The sequence below is a fragment of the Schistocerca piceifrons genome, chromosome 7 (genome assembly GCF_021461385.2).
Source record: "Schistocerca piceifrons isolate TAMUIC-IGC-003096 chromosome 7, iqSchPice1.1, whole genome shotgun sequence".
Taxonomy (NCBI): Eukaryota; Metazoa; Arthropoda; class Insecta; order Orthoptera; family Acrididae; genus Schistocerca; species Schistocerca piceifrons.
In genome coordinates, this window is record NC_060144.1 from 415,722,258 (window position 1) to 415,737,715 (window position 15,458).

At 44.7% G+C, this 15,458-nt stretch overlaps 1 protein-coding gene across 2 annotated transcripts in view; it reads left to right on the forward strand.

The window, feature by feature from the left end:
• The window catches only part of LOC124805329 (ras association domain-containing protein 10-like), a 1,110,196-nt gene that overhangs the window by 873,982 nt on the left and 220,756 nt on the right, over positions 1 to 15,458 (forward strand). The window contains exon 1 of one of the 2 annotated variants that reach the window (XM_047265851.1): positions 10,539 to 10,665. The exons of the other annotated variant lie outside the window; for it this stretch is intronic. The gene's annotated coding sequence lies outside the window, so the exon portion shown is untranslated. Of the gene's footprint in view, positions 1 to 10,538; positions 10,666 to 15,458 lie in introns of those variants that run through there. 2 annotated transcript variants of the gene reach the window in all.

Genomic DNA, 15,458 nt, shown 5'->3' on the forward strand with positions numbered 1-15,458 from the left:
CACCGCCACTTCCCAGCAAATTAGGGACACTGTTGCTCCTGGGGTATCGGCGAGGACCATTCGCAACCGTCTCCATGAAGCTGGGCTACGGTCCCGCACACCGTTAGGCCGTCTTCCGCTCACGCCCCAACATCGTGCAGCCCGCCTCCAAAGGTGTCGCGACAGGCGTGAATGGAGGGACGAATGGAGACGTGTCGTCTTCAGCGATGAGAGTCGCTTCTGCCTTGGTGCCAATGATGGTCGTATGCGTGTTTGGCGCCGTGCAGGTGAGCGCCACAATCAGGACGGCATACGACCGAGGCACACAGGGCCAACACCCGGCATCATGGTGTGGGGAGCGATCTCCTACACTGGCCGTACACCACTGGTGATCGTCGAGGGGACACTGAATAGTGCACGGTACATCCAAACCGTCATCGAACCCATCGTTCTACTATTCCTAGACCGGCAAGGGAACTTGCTGTTCCAACAGGACAATGCACGTCCGCATGTATCCCGTGCCACCCAACGTGCTCTAGAAGGTGTAAGTCAACTACCCTGGCCAGCAAGATCTCCGGATCTGTTCCCCATTGAGCATGTTTGGGACTGGATGAAGCGTCGTCTCGCGCGGTCTGCACGTCCAGCACGAACGCTGGTCCAACTGAGGCGCCAGGTGGAAATGGCATGGCAAGCCGTTCCACAGGACTACATCCAGCATCTCTACGATCGTCTCCATGGGAGAATAGCAGCCTGCATTGCTGCGAAAGGTGGATATACACTGTACTAGTGCCGACATTGTGCATGCTCTGTTGCCTGTGTCTATGTGCCTGTGGTTCTGTCAGTGTGATCATGTGATGTATCTGACCCCAGGAATGTGTCAATAAAGTTTCCCCTTCCTGGGACAATGAATTCACGGTGTTCTTATTTCAATTTCCAGGAGTGTAATTATCTTTCTAGAATACTAGCATTAATGCGTGACGTAATGTGGTGGAAGTTATAGCCTGTGGAATGAATATTTGAATATCTCCCTCCTCACACAGGCCGACCATTACACACATATTTTTTATTTTATACCATACATATATGATAGCAAGACTGAGAACATCCTGATATGAGTGTGCATAGGAATATTAAGTTCACCATGGAGATCGAAACGGATGGGAAGCTCCCTTTCCTAGATGTTTTGATTAGAAGACGAGCTGACGGCACTTTGGGCCACAGCATGTATAGGAAGAAAACTCACACCGATTTGTACCTACATGTGGATAGCTGCCACCACCCGGCACAAAAGAATTGCGTGTTCAAAACTCTTGTACACAGAGCTCACATTATCTCCGACAGGGACAGTCTCCTACAAGAATTGGACCATCTGAAGACCGTGTTTCGGAGGAACTGTTACAAGGAAGGGCAAATTTGGAAGGCTCTTACTCCCACACCTGCAGCACCGGCGGAAACTGAGGATGAACCTCAGGAGGAGGTGGCCTTGGCTGTTATTCCGTTTTGTGAGGTTTTATCAGGAAAAATTGGACGCATTTTACGTAAACACCAAGTGAAAACGATCTTCTGTCCTCCAAGAAAAGCCAAGAGACTTCTTGGTAGTGTCAAGGACAACCTTGGTCTACGTTAATCAGGGGTTTATCAGATACCTTGCCAGTGCGGTAGTGTATTCATACGGCAGACTATTCGTACCATTGAGGACCGATGCCGAGAACATCAACGGCACACTAGACTGCAACAACCCAGTAAGTCGGCAATCGCTGAGAATTGCCTGTCGGAACTCCACAGCATGGATTATGAGCAAGCCAAAGTCCTGACACAGACTTCCAAATACTGGAACTGTGTCATCAAAGAAGCCATAGAGATCAGAGTAAGGAGCCACAACTAAATCATGACAGCGGTTACATCCTTAGCAAGGCGTGAGAACCCGCGATCGTCCGGATTAAGAAGAAAAAGGATAGTTCCCAGAGCGTACCGACTTCGGGGGAGGAGGGAAGAATAACGAGAGCGGTGCCGGCAGACCCTCCTGAACGAGGAGACCTAGGACGCAGCGCCCAGACGGCGGGAGAACGGACGCTGTACCTGGACCGCGCGCTGGACGCGGACCGCACCTACTCATAGGAAGCGCCTGAGGAAGGAGCGGGAGGGGGATTGTCACATATATATATACCGGCGCCGGCCCACCGCCGGTCAGTACATCAGCGCACCTGATGATGACAATGTGGTCGATTGCCGAAATATTGTGTCCTATGCACACTCATACCAGGCTGTTCACCCGAGATTTATTTCGTCAATAGTAACCACAATAAAATATGTAGCAGTATCTATCCGGAGCGACCTTAAGTGAAATGACCTCGTAAAACAAATAGTAGGAAAAGCAGATGCCAGACTGAAATTCACAGGAAGAATCTTAAAGAATTGCATTTCATCCACTGAAGAAGTGGCTTACGAGGCTCTTGTTCGACCGATTCTTGAATATTGATCGTCAACCTGAGATCATTGCCGAGAAGGAGTGATAGGCCAAATAGAGAAAAATGCAACGAAAAGCAGTGCGTTTGGTAATGGGATCGTTTAGCCGGCGCAGGAGCGTTACATATATGCTTAGCAAAGTTCAGTGGCAGACGCTACAACGGAGGCGTTGTGCAGATCACAGTGAGAGTCCTTTCCTTCCCGCGAAATGGCTACGACAAGAAAATTCCTGATATTAGACCTCGTATTGGAGCTTCCGACAATCGTTCTACCCGCGCGCAATTCACGGGGGAACTATGAAAGAAGGGGGGGGGGGGGAATCAGTTGTGAGTGCTTCCAGTGATTGGTGCGTGACAGGGTATTCAAATAATGTCATCTTTTCTTCTGTTTACGCCTATTGTGTATTTATTTTGTGAGTCGTGTGCCACTAATCACGGAAGCGTTTTATTCTGAACTTCCCCTCGCATTTCGCAACAGCACTCCACTGCTGCGCCGGCCGAAGTGGCCGTGCGGTTAAAGGCGCTGCAGTCTGGAACCGCAAGACCGCTACGGTCGCAGGTTCGAATCCTACCTCGGGCATGGATGTTTGTGATGTCCTTAGGTTAGTTAGGTTTAACTAGTTCTAAGTTCTAGGGGACTAATGACCTCAGCAGTTGAGTCCCATAGTGGTCAGAGCCATTTGAACCATTTGAACTCCACTGCTGCAATCACCTGCTTACAGCTGCGTTGTCTGCGAACAGGTTCAGAAACCTGCCGGCCTTAATTACGTTTGGTGTAACAGTAATGTTCGGGAATTGTGAAAGACATTTATACACGACAACGCTTTTCAAGAGTCAAAGCTCTTCGCATTATCTTGCAAGCGGTTATACCTCGTCATTAAAAGTTAATGATGTAATAAAAGTACCGGAAACCTGATTATGGGCACTTTGACTCTTGTAATGCTTTGTTCACACTTGGTGGACGCAGTCTTAAATTTTGTGCCCGCATAGCATGGATTTGATAACACCAATTGCATGAGGTCCTGTCTTTTTTTATTTTGCTATTTTTATTTTTTTATGGTGAACATACCTGCTATATTTCACACACGGCATGTTTAAACATCAATGACGCGAGGACAATATCCTCTTAAAAGGAGCACTCATTAACATACGAAAAGAGTAATCACTTGAAAATAGCACTGTATGCCGAAGTCGCTATAGTGAAAACAAAATAAATGTGTTAATATTCCAGGCATGAAGTGTTATCATTTCTAAAAATAAGTTTGATGACATTCTACCTTGTTCAGTTCACAAACCGTCATGCCTTCCTGTTAGCTACGATGAAGTAGTACAAGATGCATTCAAAAAGAAACACGCCGTAGGCTGTAAAATTAAGACAGCTAAAAGGATCGCAACGTTATTAGCTGAAGAATGTGCTGTCACCACAAGAGCGCTTAGACTCCAAATTAGCCACTATAGCAGGGGTGTCCAACATTTTTGCATACGAGGGCCACATTTGCAGAAAGCATTTTTGGGCCACACATATTATACTTAACTCCAACAATAACAGCCCGGCAAATAAAAAGACAGAGAGAGAACGAAGGACAAAAGCAGGATGAACCAGTGAAAGAACAGCATCTTGTACCGGGAAATTGGAAATATTCAATTTATCATAACTTTACATAACCTGATTTTCTTTTCTATCGGTCGTGTGATAGATGCTCGTATCTTGGACAGCGTTGATACTTGCTTCAAGCCGCATGCGGCCCGCAGGCCGCGGGTTGGACACCCCTGCGCTACAGGGATACAGGCGGACACCCACGTGACGAGAGAGCGATCGCGTGACTGTACTCAGCCGTGATGAAAACAATGGAAAGAAGAGCAAAAGGGTGTAGCGCGTCTTGGGTACCAACGACACTGCGCGTTTATCTGGTAACCACAGTTTTCACTCGGGTTCGAAGTGAAGGCACCATATTTCGTCTCCTGCGACCACTCATTGCAAGAATTCATTCCCTTTCTTGACATATCACTGCAGATGTTCAAAAGAGAGTCCCATTGGCTTGCTCCCCGTGGTTGTTGAAGGCTGTGAGGCACCCGCTGGACGACCAATTTGCGGAGAATCAGTCTGTTCTTGCTTATTGCCTGAACACTTCCAACTCTCAGTCCGACTTCTGCGACAGTGGCTGCTACCACAACGCCATCTGTTGAACAATGGCACCGGTTGTTCGGTGTCGTGTACCAGACCGCGTACCATCGGCCTTAGGTCCTTCCCTGAATGGCTTGTTCCACACCAGTGCTCCCGGTACACTTACGCCTTTCTTTCATCTACACCTGCATCTACTTTAATACCCTGCAATTCACAAAATTTCGCTGCCGTTCCACTCTCGAACAGCGTGCGGGGAAAATAAACGCAAAATTTTTCTTGCTCGGCGGCTATTGTTGGTGTCTAGTGTATTATGTCTGGCCAAAAATGCTCGCCTTCTTCAAATGTGGCCCAGATAAGCAAAAATGTTGGACACCCCTGCTACAGCGGCTAATTTGGAATCTATGCGCTCTTAAAGAGTCTTCCTGTGAATCTCAGTTTGGCATCCGCTTTTCCTGCTATTTTTTTTATGTGGTCATTCCACTTTAGGGTCGCTCCGGATAAATACTGCGAGATATTTTGTTGTGGTTACTGTTCCCAGCAGTTTGTCATCAATAGTGTAGTTGTACACTAGTTGACTTCTTTTCCTGTATATGCGTTCAGGTTTACCTACCAGAGCCTGCACACTCATAGGTCCTTCTACAAATCGATACTGTCTTCTGGCCTTGCTACTGTTTCTGTTACTTTATTGGAATGATCAAATCTTCTCAAGTGAGTCTTAACAAAACGTTTTGTTTTTTGATTTGGAGAAGAACGTTGGAGATTGAAATTTCGTGAAATCATCTCGCCGCAATGAAAAACACCTTTGGTTTGATGATTGTCAAGCCAACTCACGTATCATATCCGTGACACTGTCCCCCCTATTCGTAATGATAGAAAACGAGCTGCCCTTCTTTAACTTCCTTGATGTCTTCTGTCAATCCAGTTCGTTAAGGATCCCTTACGGTATAGCAGTACTGTAGCAGGGGACGAACAAGAGTAGTGTAGATAGACTCTTTACTTGAACCGTTGCATCTTGTGTTCTGCCAGTAAAACGCAGTCTTTGTTTAGCTTTCCCTACAACATTATCAAGGTGATTGTTTCATTTAAAGATACCCGTAATCGTAGTTCCTAAGTATTTAGTTGAATTGTCAGACTTTAGATTAGTTAGATATATTTTGGAACAGGAATTTAACAGATTTCTTTTGGTACTCATGTTGATGACTTCACGCTTTTCATTATTTAGGGTCAATTGCCGCTTGCATAGTATAGATATCTTCCCTAAATCATTTTGCAACCATGAATTTTCGATCCCTGTACTCCTTCCGCTGTTAGTAAACGCACTATACTCACGAGCTCTCATTTTGAAGTCACCACTTCACTGTTTTCGGCACGACTGAGGGCAGTGGACGGTCGAAGTGCGCACGTTTTCGTTCTATAGTTAAAGAGAGTGTGCGCCAGTGTCTCTTAAGCGCCAAGTTTTGGACCAAAGCGCTGGTAAGGGACCATACTTCTTCATCTGATATTACGATCCTTTGAGCGGTTTCATTTTACAGCACCCGGCTCGTTCCTTTTTGAATGTGTCTTACAGTTAGAGAGAGCAACTCTGACAAACCAATGATTCAAAAAGGTTTCCCAATGTTATAATGAAACACCAGAGCCAAGCGCTCGTGACTCAGCGTCTGCGTGAAACCATTTAATTTGATTCAAAAAGAAAATGAAAGAAAAAAAGTCGCTACAGTACCAATAAATAATTACATTTGCGTAATCGCATATTAAGATTTGATGGGTAGTAATCTAAACTCGTCTTAATCATTCACCAAGCATTCAGTGTGTCAAATTTTCTATTCCACTGCATGGTTTTCTTTGAGAAACGCCTTTTTTAGTTGCTGTACATCATCTGAATAAAGCGTATGTCAGACGACTGCAATCGTAGATTTTACCTTCAAATAACGTGATTGAGTAGTTGCACAGTGGCTCCACATTAATCTGTAGCTCCCACCATTCGTTACTGACCCGCCTACTTGCCGTTGTTGTTGCTCAAGGCACCGACCTCGGTGGGTGCGGAGGCGAGTGTTGTCAAACATTTCGCCAAGTACAATATTTCTGTTTACAGTGTGGCAGCTGAGATGTTTGTGTTTAGAGCGCCTCGCTTACGACTATGTGCCTGCTCGATTGCTGTAAGCCATGAAGCTGGAAGCCTGACACTGCAGTTATGTTAGAGTTGGGAACTCTCCGAGTAGTCGCCACGGTTCCTCACAGCTGCTTCTTATGAGCGTGGAGATGGTAGCTAACAGAAGTACCTTACAGGCTTCTAGTGTGATCATTCCGGTACTCTGCTTTCGCGATAATCGTATTTCGTTTCCGTCGCCTTTAAGGTGACGGCCTTTTTATACAGCCTGTTAGCATCGAATATTTAAAAAGATGTAGTAGCGAGACAAGAAGAACAAAGTTAAATAAATATGGTTCCAGAAATGCATAATTCCTGAGTAATGAACATTTGTCCATGGGAGGGGCTGAGCAACGTTTGTGAATCTGTGTGCTACGGTCGCAGGTTCGAATCCTGCCTCGGGCATGGATGTTTGTAATGTCCTTAGGTTAGTTAGGTTTAAGTAGTTCTGAGTTCTATGGGACTGATGACCACAGAAGTCAAGTCCCATAGTGCTCAGAGCCATTTGAACCATTTGTGAATCTGTGCAGAGTTGTAACTCCAGCGCTCGGTCAGTAATTTATTTTAATGTACTTCTCTTTACCACAGTACCTTAGGTGCACATCAGCCTGTGCGTTAAGTGGTCTACATTCAGTTGTGTGGTACTGCAGTTTCAACTTAACGTTCCATTGTGGCGTCCGGACTGAACGAGCAGGTCCAACGTTTACTTACTGGGATGCCAGAGAAATTGTGTCTCTAAGATACTGGAAAAGTCGGCCGAACATCTTAACAGATGGTACTCCGCGATGTAGAAATATTTCAGTGCAGCTGTCTCGGATTCGCAGACTACTTACATACGCTGAACGATAGCAGAAATCATTTTCGCAGCATCATTTCTGAGTAGCCGGCTTCCATTAAATCGATGTGTGGGAGAATGTACCGAGCCATTCGTACGCTGCAAACAGCACAATAGCAGTAAACACGAAAGTAATTATTAAGACGCGCCGGCCGGGGTGGCCGAGCGGTTCTGGCGCTACAGTCTGGAACCGCGCGACCGCTATGGTCGCAGGTTCGAGTCCTGCCTCGGGCATGGATGTGTGTGATGTCCTTAGGTTAGGTAGGTTTAAGTAGTTCTAAGTTCTATGGGACTGATGACTTCAGAAGTTAAGTCCCATAGTGCTGAGAGCCATTTGAACCATTATTGAGACGCCGTAATAAATACTCAGAGTTGCGAGTAATTTACAGTGGAAAAAATACACGATTGAAACTACAATACTGCTAGAACGACGGTCCGAGCGAGTTGGCGCGGTGGTTTGCGCACTGGACTCGCACTGGGGAGGATGACGGTTCAAGCCCACGTCCGGCCATCCTGATTTAGGTTTTCCATGATTTCCCTAAATCGCTTCAGGCAAATGCCTTAGAAAGAGCACGACCAACTTGCTTTCCTATCCTTCCCTAATCCGATGGGATTGAAGACCTCGCTTTTTGGTCTCCTCCCCCTAAACCAACAAACCAACCAATCCACCTACTCAACAGACTTCAGACCACCTAACACCCAAATTAACGTGAACCTAGGGTACTCTGATGGGTGGTAGTCAGTCATGACGCGAGTGCTCCAGTTGGAACGTGGGAGGCGGTAGGTGAGTGAAGAGAAAAGGCACACAATATCATTTTCTATACGAGGTTCGGAGAATAATTTCGGTCTGTGAAGGTCTCATCAGAACCTGCTCTAATGTGGCGGGTTACTGTGTCCCCGTTGAGAGAATGTGTGCCCTCACAGACCAACACCTTCAGCCTACAACCCTTAACCTACCTACCCATATAAAAGACATATAACATTTTTTCCACCAACTCTCCACCGTTCCTGTTCCTTTACCACAAGGCGCCCCGCTCATCACTATTAATGGAGGGAGGACTCCCCTCGTGACTCAGTACTTCCCATGACCAAAGCATCTGAACCACATTCTCCGCCAGAGTTTCGACTACCTCTCGTCGTGCCCTGAAATGAGAAATATCTTACCCACTTCCCTTCCCACCCCTCCCCCAATGGTATTCCGCCGCCCACCGAACCTACACAATACCTTTTGAGAGTGGAAACATGTTCCAGTTAGGCTGTATTTATTTTATTTTCCGTAGGGTTGGCCAGTTTCAGCTGTGGGCCATTTTCAAGCACATATCTTAAGCTGCCAGCTTCATTTCACATCCTAATACATCGCAATATCCATGAACGTCTTTACTCCACAACTGCTCCCAACCCCTAGACTCATGGCTCATATCCATGCAGTAGACCGAGATGCAAGACCTGTCCCATACAGCCTCCCACCACCACCTTCTTCAGCCCTGACATAGGCATTACCTATCCTACCTAATACAACACTAGCTATGAAAGCACTTATGGGATCTAAGCTGCAACCATTCTGCTGCTTTCTGCATGGGCATGGCAACCAACAAACTGTCTTTCTGCATGGATGACCATCAATAAACTCTGGCCAAGAGACGGCAGGACCACCCAGCTGCTGAATACGCTATCCAATACAACGTTCAAAATGGTTCAAATGGCTCTGAGCACTATGGGACTTAACATCTGAGGTCATCAGTCCCCTAGAACTTAGAACGACTTAAAACTAACTAACCTAAGGACATCTCACACATCCATGCCAGAGACAGGATTCGAACCTGCAACCGTATCGGTCGCGCGGTTCCAGACTCAAGCGCCTAGAATCGCTCGGCCACTCCGGCCCGCCAATACAACATGTTTCACAGCCTGCGCCATCTGAATCCTTCCTGCCAACACTAACTTTTCTAAATTGCGCAAGTGGGAATTTTTCCTGCAATATATCCTACGTTCCTATAAACCCCCTGGCCTCAACTTTCGCTAAGACGTTTTTTAATCGCTCTTCCCGTTTGGTAAATTTTAATGTTGGCTTTAGTGAATATAAAAGGCAAAAGAGAGAAATGGTGATTATAATGATGAGGTGAACGACGAAAATCGGCGAAGCGCATGTTGTTGGCCTATCTTTAACACGATGATGCGTGACTATGGGAAGATGATTAATCAGTTTTACGTGTCAGAACCAACTTTACAAGAAAATGACGCTCTTAAATCGGCATCGGACTTCGTTATGATTCAGATGAATGAAGATAGGTTCGTTTTCTGGAACTTGCTGTGAGCTCTGAAGACTGTGTCAATGGCGACCGATCCATTGAATCATCATATTAAAACCACCAATAACAAATACATGCCGAAAAACATAAAAATTATCAGATGAGGACAGGGAATAATTAAATCACACAAATGAATTGAGTAAGTATTCATATAAGTTTGATTCAGCTTATTTAAAATAAGATCATAAAACACAACATTTATTCTATCCATTCACTAAGACAACTATGATGGAAGAGAGTGCAAGCACTAGCATTTGTCCTGAAAAAAAGAAAAAAAATATCCGGAGCGAAACAAAGTCCTATGACATATCTATGAGATAAGGAAGCTGCGATGATAGTAATAGATTGTGGGATTATACTGTCCTTCACTCCCCTATCCGCTCCTGTGTTCCCATAGAGCATTACACAGCCTTCTGGTCCACCAAAACGCCGACAAATATCTGTGTTTCCCTGCTTTCTCGCTCCCCCCTCAAACCTCCTGGCTGCACTAGCTGGCCTACCCTATCCCTACCATGGCCCTGCAGGCTCCCACAAGCATCATTACAAACTCCTCCACCCCTCCCCCGCTATCCCTCCTCATCCGCACCTCTGCCTCTTCCTTATCCCCACCATCCACGGACTGCCTCTCCCCTCTGGTGCAGTGCTCGCAGTCTAGCTTCAGTAGCCAGAGATGGTGGTCATGTGATCTGTGCTTGCGTGAATGTGTGGGTGTTTCCTACTTTAGAAGAAGGCCTTCTGGGCAAAAGCTCAAATGTGTAACAGCCTTTTTGTTGTGTCTTGCTGCAACTCCACATCTCCTCTGCATGGTGAGTGGCAAACTATCATTTTCATAATATTGATGTAATATTAATTCTTTGAAAGTAAAATATAACTTTCGCCATAGATATGATTTTCCGGCGTAAACAAGGATGTCAGACGGCAATATGGAGAATAATGCGTTGTTTTGCTGAAAAATACAAGTAAAAAAGTGTTAGTGCCACGATTACAAACGCAGAAATCGGAACAACAAGAATCAGAGTAGAAAGTGAGTGTTTCGCGAAGTATAGAAGCTAAACAAAAGTGTTAATTTTCGCAGGCTAGTTGCAGTATTCAAAGTGCTGTCGATGTTAATCGCTGTACAGCTGAAGACTGAGTACGTATCACGCACATTAAAGATAAATAAAACGCCGAAACGCGAATTGGCATACATGCATACATGAACTGCATAAAAAAATGTATAGTTGCTATATTTCTTAAAATAATACGTTACAAAGTGTCATCTGCATTCTTTGCAGAATGCTCTTACGGAGCAACGAAAATAGTGTTGACGAGTGGTACGATATAATTGACAACTAGTGACAGGTCTTTGAGACTGAAACTTGTTACTTCACTTTATATTATAAGACCTCTGAGACACAGAGGAATGTAGAGTCTTACGCAACGACACCCTCCTTGAGATGATCTCTTAGCAGTAACCTCGTCACGGGCCGCTTGCGTCATTTCCTGTTCCAACGTGCCCGCCCAAACACGACGAGGAAGGAAGAGCTCCGCCGCCGGTACGCGACTTGAATAACAGCGGAGGAACCGCCGGCGCCCAGTCACGTGCTCCGCGGGTAGTGTGTGTGCCCCTGAAGCCGAACCAGCCTCCGCGTAAGAACAAATAAACGAAAACTGTACGGAGAGAAAAAGAATCAAATTATTCAGCAACACTTCAGCGTAATGTCAAGAAAATGTGGTAGATAATTGCGGAAATGCAGAATTACGAAGTACCGGTGTGCATTTCACTGTCCGGTCATGTCAGTACACAGTCAGAGTGAGCACGAAAGTCAACAACAAATTTTCGTACGTTGTTCAGAAATATTTTCTGAGTACGTTGGTAAAAGAGACTTACTAGAGAGTAATTGTATTTAGTTTGACTTCTCACCCAAAATCAACGCTGTATCTGTATTGCACTGAAATTTATTTGTTTATCATATGGCTGTCTGATACATTGAAAATAATACGTAGAGTGTAGAATATAGTATTCATAGTATAAAATATTACAAACAGCGTGTAACGTATTTGCGTAATTTTTCGTCTGTGGAGCATCGTATGATCGTGTGGGCCATTCTTCTGTTATATGTCTTATGGTCTTATGCAAGCATCACAAAATTGGGATGGCTGATAACCTCATTTATGCAAAAAACACGTGCAACTGACGTGGTGGGTTCTAATTCTGTTTACCATTGACCATGCTTTGCGTCACACGCCAAATTCCGGTAATTTTTGTGTGATACACATTGCATTACGATTTTATTCTCCAGCTCATTCTTGAGTCTACCCATTAGTAAGGCTAAACTCTTTTCCCACAGCGACCCTTCCTGTTTTTGGTTGTGGTTGTATCATCGACATCTTGATGAATTGGTAGATTTCTTACTATCTGTGATATTTCCGTTCTTCGATCGAGAGAGCATTTATGTGATGTAGTTGAGGTGGTGGGATATGGCTCAGCACTGGCATTCACTCCGGCATGTTGCTTTGATAATACTATCGATCATTTTTACATGGACTGTTCACCCAAAATTGGGCACAATATTCTGCGGTTCAGAAGAAAAGACCCAAAGCAAAACAACTTAGGGTGGATACCGAGGCTCCCCACGTTGTACCACATAGCTTTTGAAAGATGTTTATTGTTTTCAATTCTTCGTCTATTTCTATTAGATGCTCTCTGAAACATAGGGCTTTTCATTTGCACTGAAAAAATGTGGTTAACAAGGCAAATGTCGATGGGATTCGCTGTGTGTCTTTTTCGAGAACTAAGGTGTCCACTAACTCACGGTGCTTGCTGTTCACAATAACCACCGCTTTACTCTTCACCTGCAAGCATGTATTCAATACTTCTCAGTTCCAGTTTTTCGACAGCGTCAGATGCACGTTACCAGTGATACACAGCAGTGCGATTAGGTTTTCTATGAAGAGACTGTCGTATGCAACTCTTATATCGGTCCACTGAATGTCAGGATGAGCAGTGCTGTGATGTCCTGGTGACCAGCTCCCACAAGGACGGCAGCCACATCAAAGCAATTTTGTATCCACAACATTTGCAACTCTTCATTGGTGAACCAATCTATACTGCTGTGTATCACTGTTAACGTACAACTAACACTGCCGGAGCAATAATCTGAGACAGAAGCGGGCAGTACTGACCGCGAGTTTGAGGGTGAAGAGTAAAGTGGGCATTACTGATGTCAACAGCAAGCACCGTGACTGAATGGAACACGTTTGTTACAAAACAAGACGCACAGTGTATACCTTGACACTGGCATTGTTGTGTAGATTTGAGTGTAGTACAGATAGAAAGATAAATGGGGGTAAGAAATCAAACGACATAGGAGTCCCCAGAGATTATGGATCCCTCATACTAAGAAACCCATAAAATATCGCTGAACAACCTCCGAAGTTTTGTCGATGGTGTCTGGTTTCATCCCATATATCTGGCCTCCAAAAGGCATATCCAGAATGTAGAAGATGTGGATTATTCAAATCTTACGAAGGGCCGGCCGGAGTGGCCGAGTGGTTCTAGGCGCTACAGTCTGGAACCGCGCGACCGCTACGGTCGCAGGTTCGAATCCTGCCTCGGGTATGGATGTGTATGATGTCCTTAGGTTAGTTAGGTTTAAGTAGTTCTAAGTCCCTCATTCGGATCTCCGGGCGGGGCCTACTCAAGAGGACGTCGTTATCAGGAGAAAGAAAACTGGCGTTCTGCGGATCGGAGCGTGGAATGTCAGATCCCTTAATCGGGCAGGTAGGTTAGAAAATTTAAAAAGGGAAATGGATAAATTAAAGTTAGATATAGTGGGAATTAGTGATGTTCGGTGGCAGGAGGAACAAGACTTTTGGTCAGGTGATTACAGGGTTATAAATACAAAATCAAATAGGGGTAATGCAGGAGTAGGTTTAATAATGAATAAAAAAATAGGAGTGCGGGTTAGCTACTACAAACAGCATAGTGAACGCATTATTGTGGCCAAGATAGACACAAAGCCCATGTCTACTACAGTAGTACAAGTTTATATGCCAACTAGCTCTGCAGATGATGAAGATATTGATGAAATGTATGACGAGATAAAAGAAATTATTCAGGTAGTGAAGGGAGACGAAAATTTAATAGTCATGGATGACTGGAATTCGTCAGTAGGAAAAGGGAGAGAAGGAAACATAGTAGGTGAATATGGGTCGGGGGGAAGAAATGAAAGAGGAAGCCGCCTTGTAGAATTTTGCACAGAGCATAACTTAATCATAGCTAACACTTGGTTCAAGAATCATAAAAGCAGGTTGTATACCTGGAAGAATCCTGGAGATACTAAAAGGTATCAGATAGATTATATAATGGTAAGACAGAGATTTAGGACCCAGGTTTTAAATTGTAAGTCATTTCCAGGGGCAGATGTGGATTCTGACCACAATCTATTGGTTATGAACTGCAGATTGAAACTGAAGAAACTGCAAAAAGGTGGGAATCTAAGGAGATGGGACCTGGATAAACTGAAAGAACCAGAGATTGTACAGAGTTTCAGGGAGAGCATAAGGGAACAATTGACAGGAATGGGGGAAAGAAATACAGCAGAAGAAGAATGGGTAGCTCTGAGAGATGAAGTAGTGAAGGCAGCAGACGATCAAGTAGGTAAAAAGGCGAGGGCTAATAGAAATCCTTGGGTAACAGAAGAAATATTGAATTTAATTGATGAAAGGAGAAAATAGAAAAATGCAGTAAATGAAGCAGGCAAAAAGGAATACAAACGTCTCAAAAATGAGAACGACAGGAAGTGCAAAATGGCTAAGCAGGGATGACTAGAGGACAAATGTAAGGATGTAGAGGCTTGTCTCACTAGGGGTAAGATAGATACTGCCTACAGGACAATTAAAGAGACCTTTGGAGAGAAGAGAACCACTTGTATGAATATCAAGAGCTCAGATGGCAACCCAGTTCTAAGCAAAGAAGGGAACGCCGAAAGGTGGCAGGAGTATATAGAGGGTTTATACAAGGGCGATGTACTTGAGGACAATATTATGGAAATGGAAGAGGATGTAGATGAAGACGAAATGGGAGATAAGATACTGCGTGAAGAGTTTGACAGAGCACTGAATGACCTGAGTCGAAACAAGGCCCCGGGAGTAGACAACATTCCATTAGAACTATTGATGGCCTTGGGAGAGCCAGTCATGACAGAACTCTACCATCTGGTGAGCAAGATGTATGAGACAGGCGAAATACCCTCAGACTTCAAGAAGAATATAATAATTCCAATCCCAAAGAAAGCAGGTGTTGACAGATGTGAAAATTACCGAACTATCAGTTTAATAAGTCACAGCTGCAAAATACTAACGCGAATTCTTTACAGACGAATGGAAAAACTGGTAGAAGCGGACCTCGGGGAAGATCAGTTTGGATTCCATAGAAATGTTGGCACACGTGAGGCAATACTAACCTTACGACTTATCTTAGAAGAAAGATTAAGAAAAGGCAAACCTACGTTTCTAGCATTTGTAGACTTAGAGAAAGCTTTTGACAATGTTGACTGGAATACTCTCTTTCAAATTCTGAAGGTGGCAGGTATAAAATACGGGGAGCGAAAGGCTA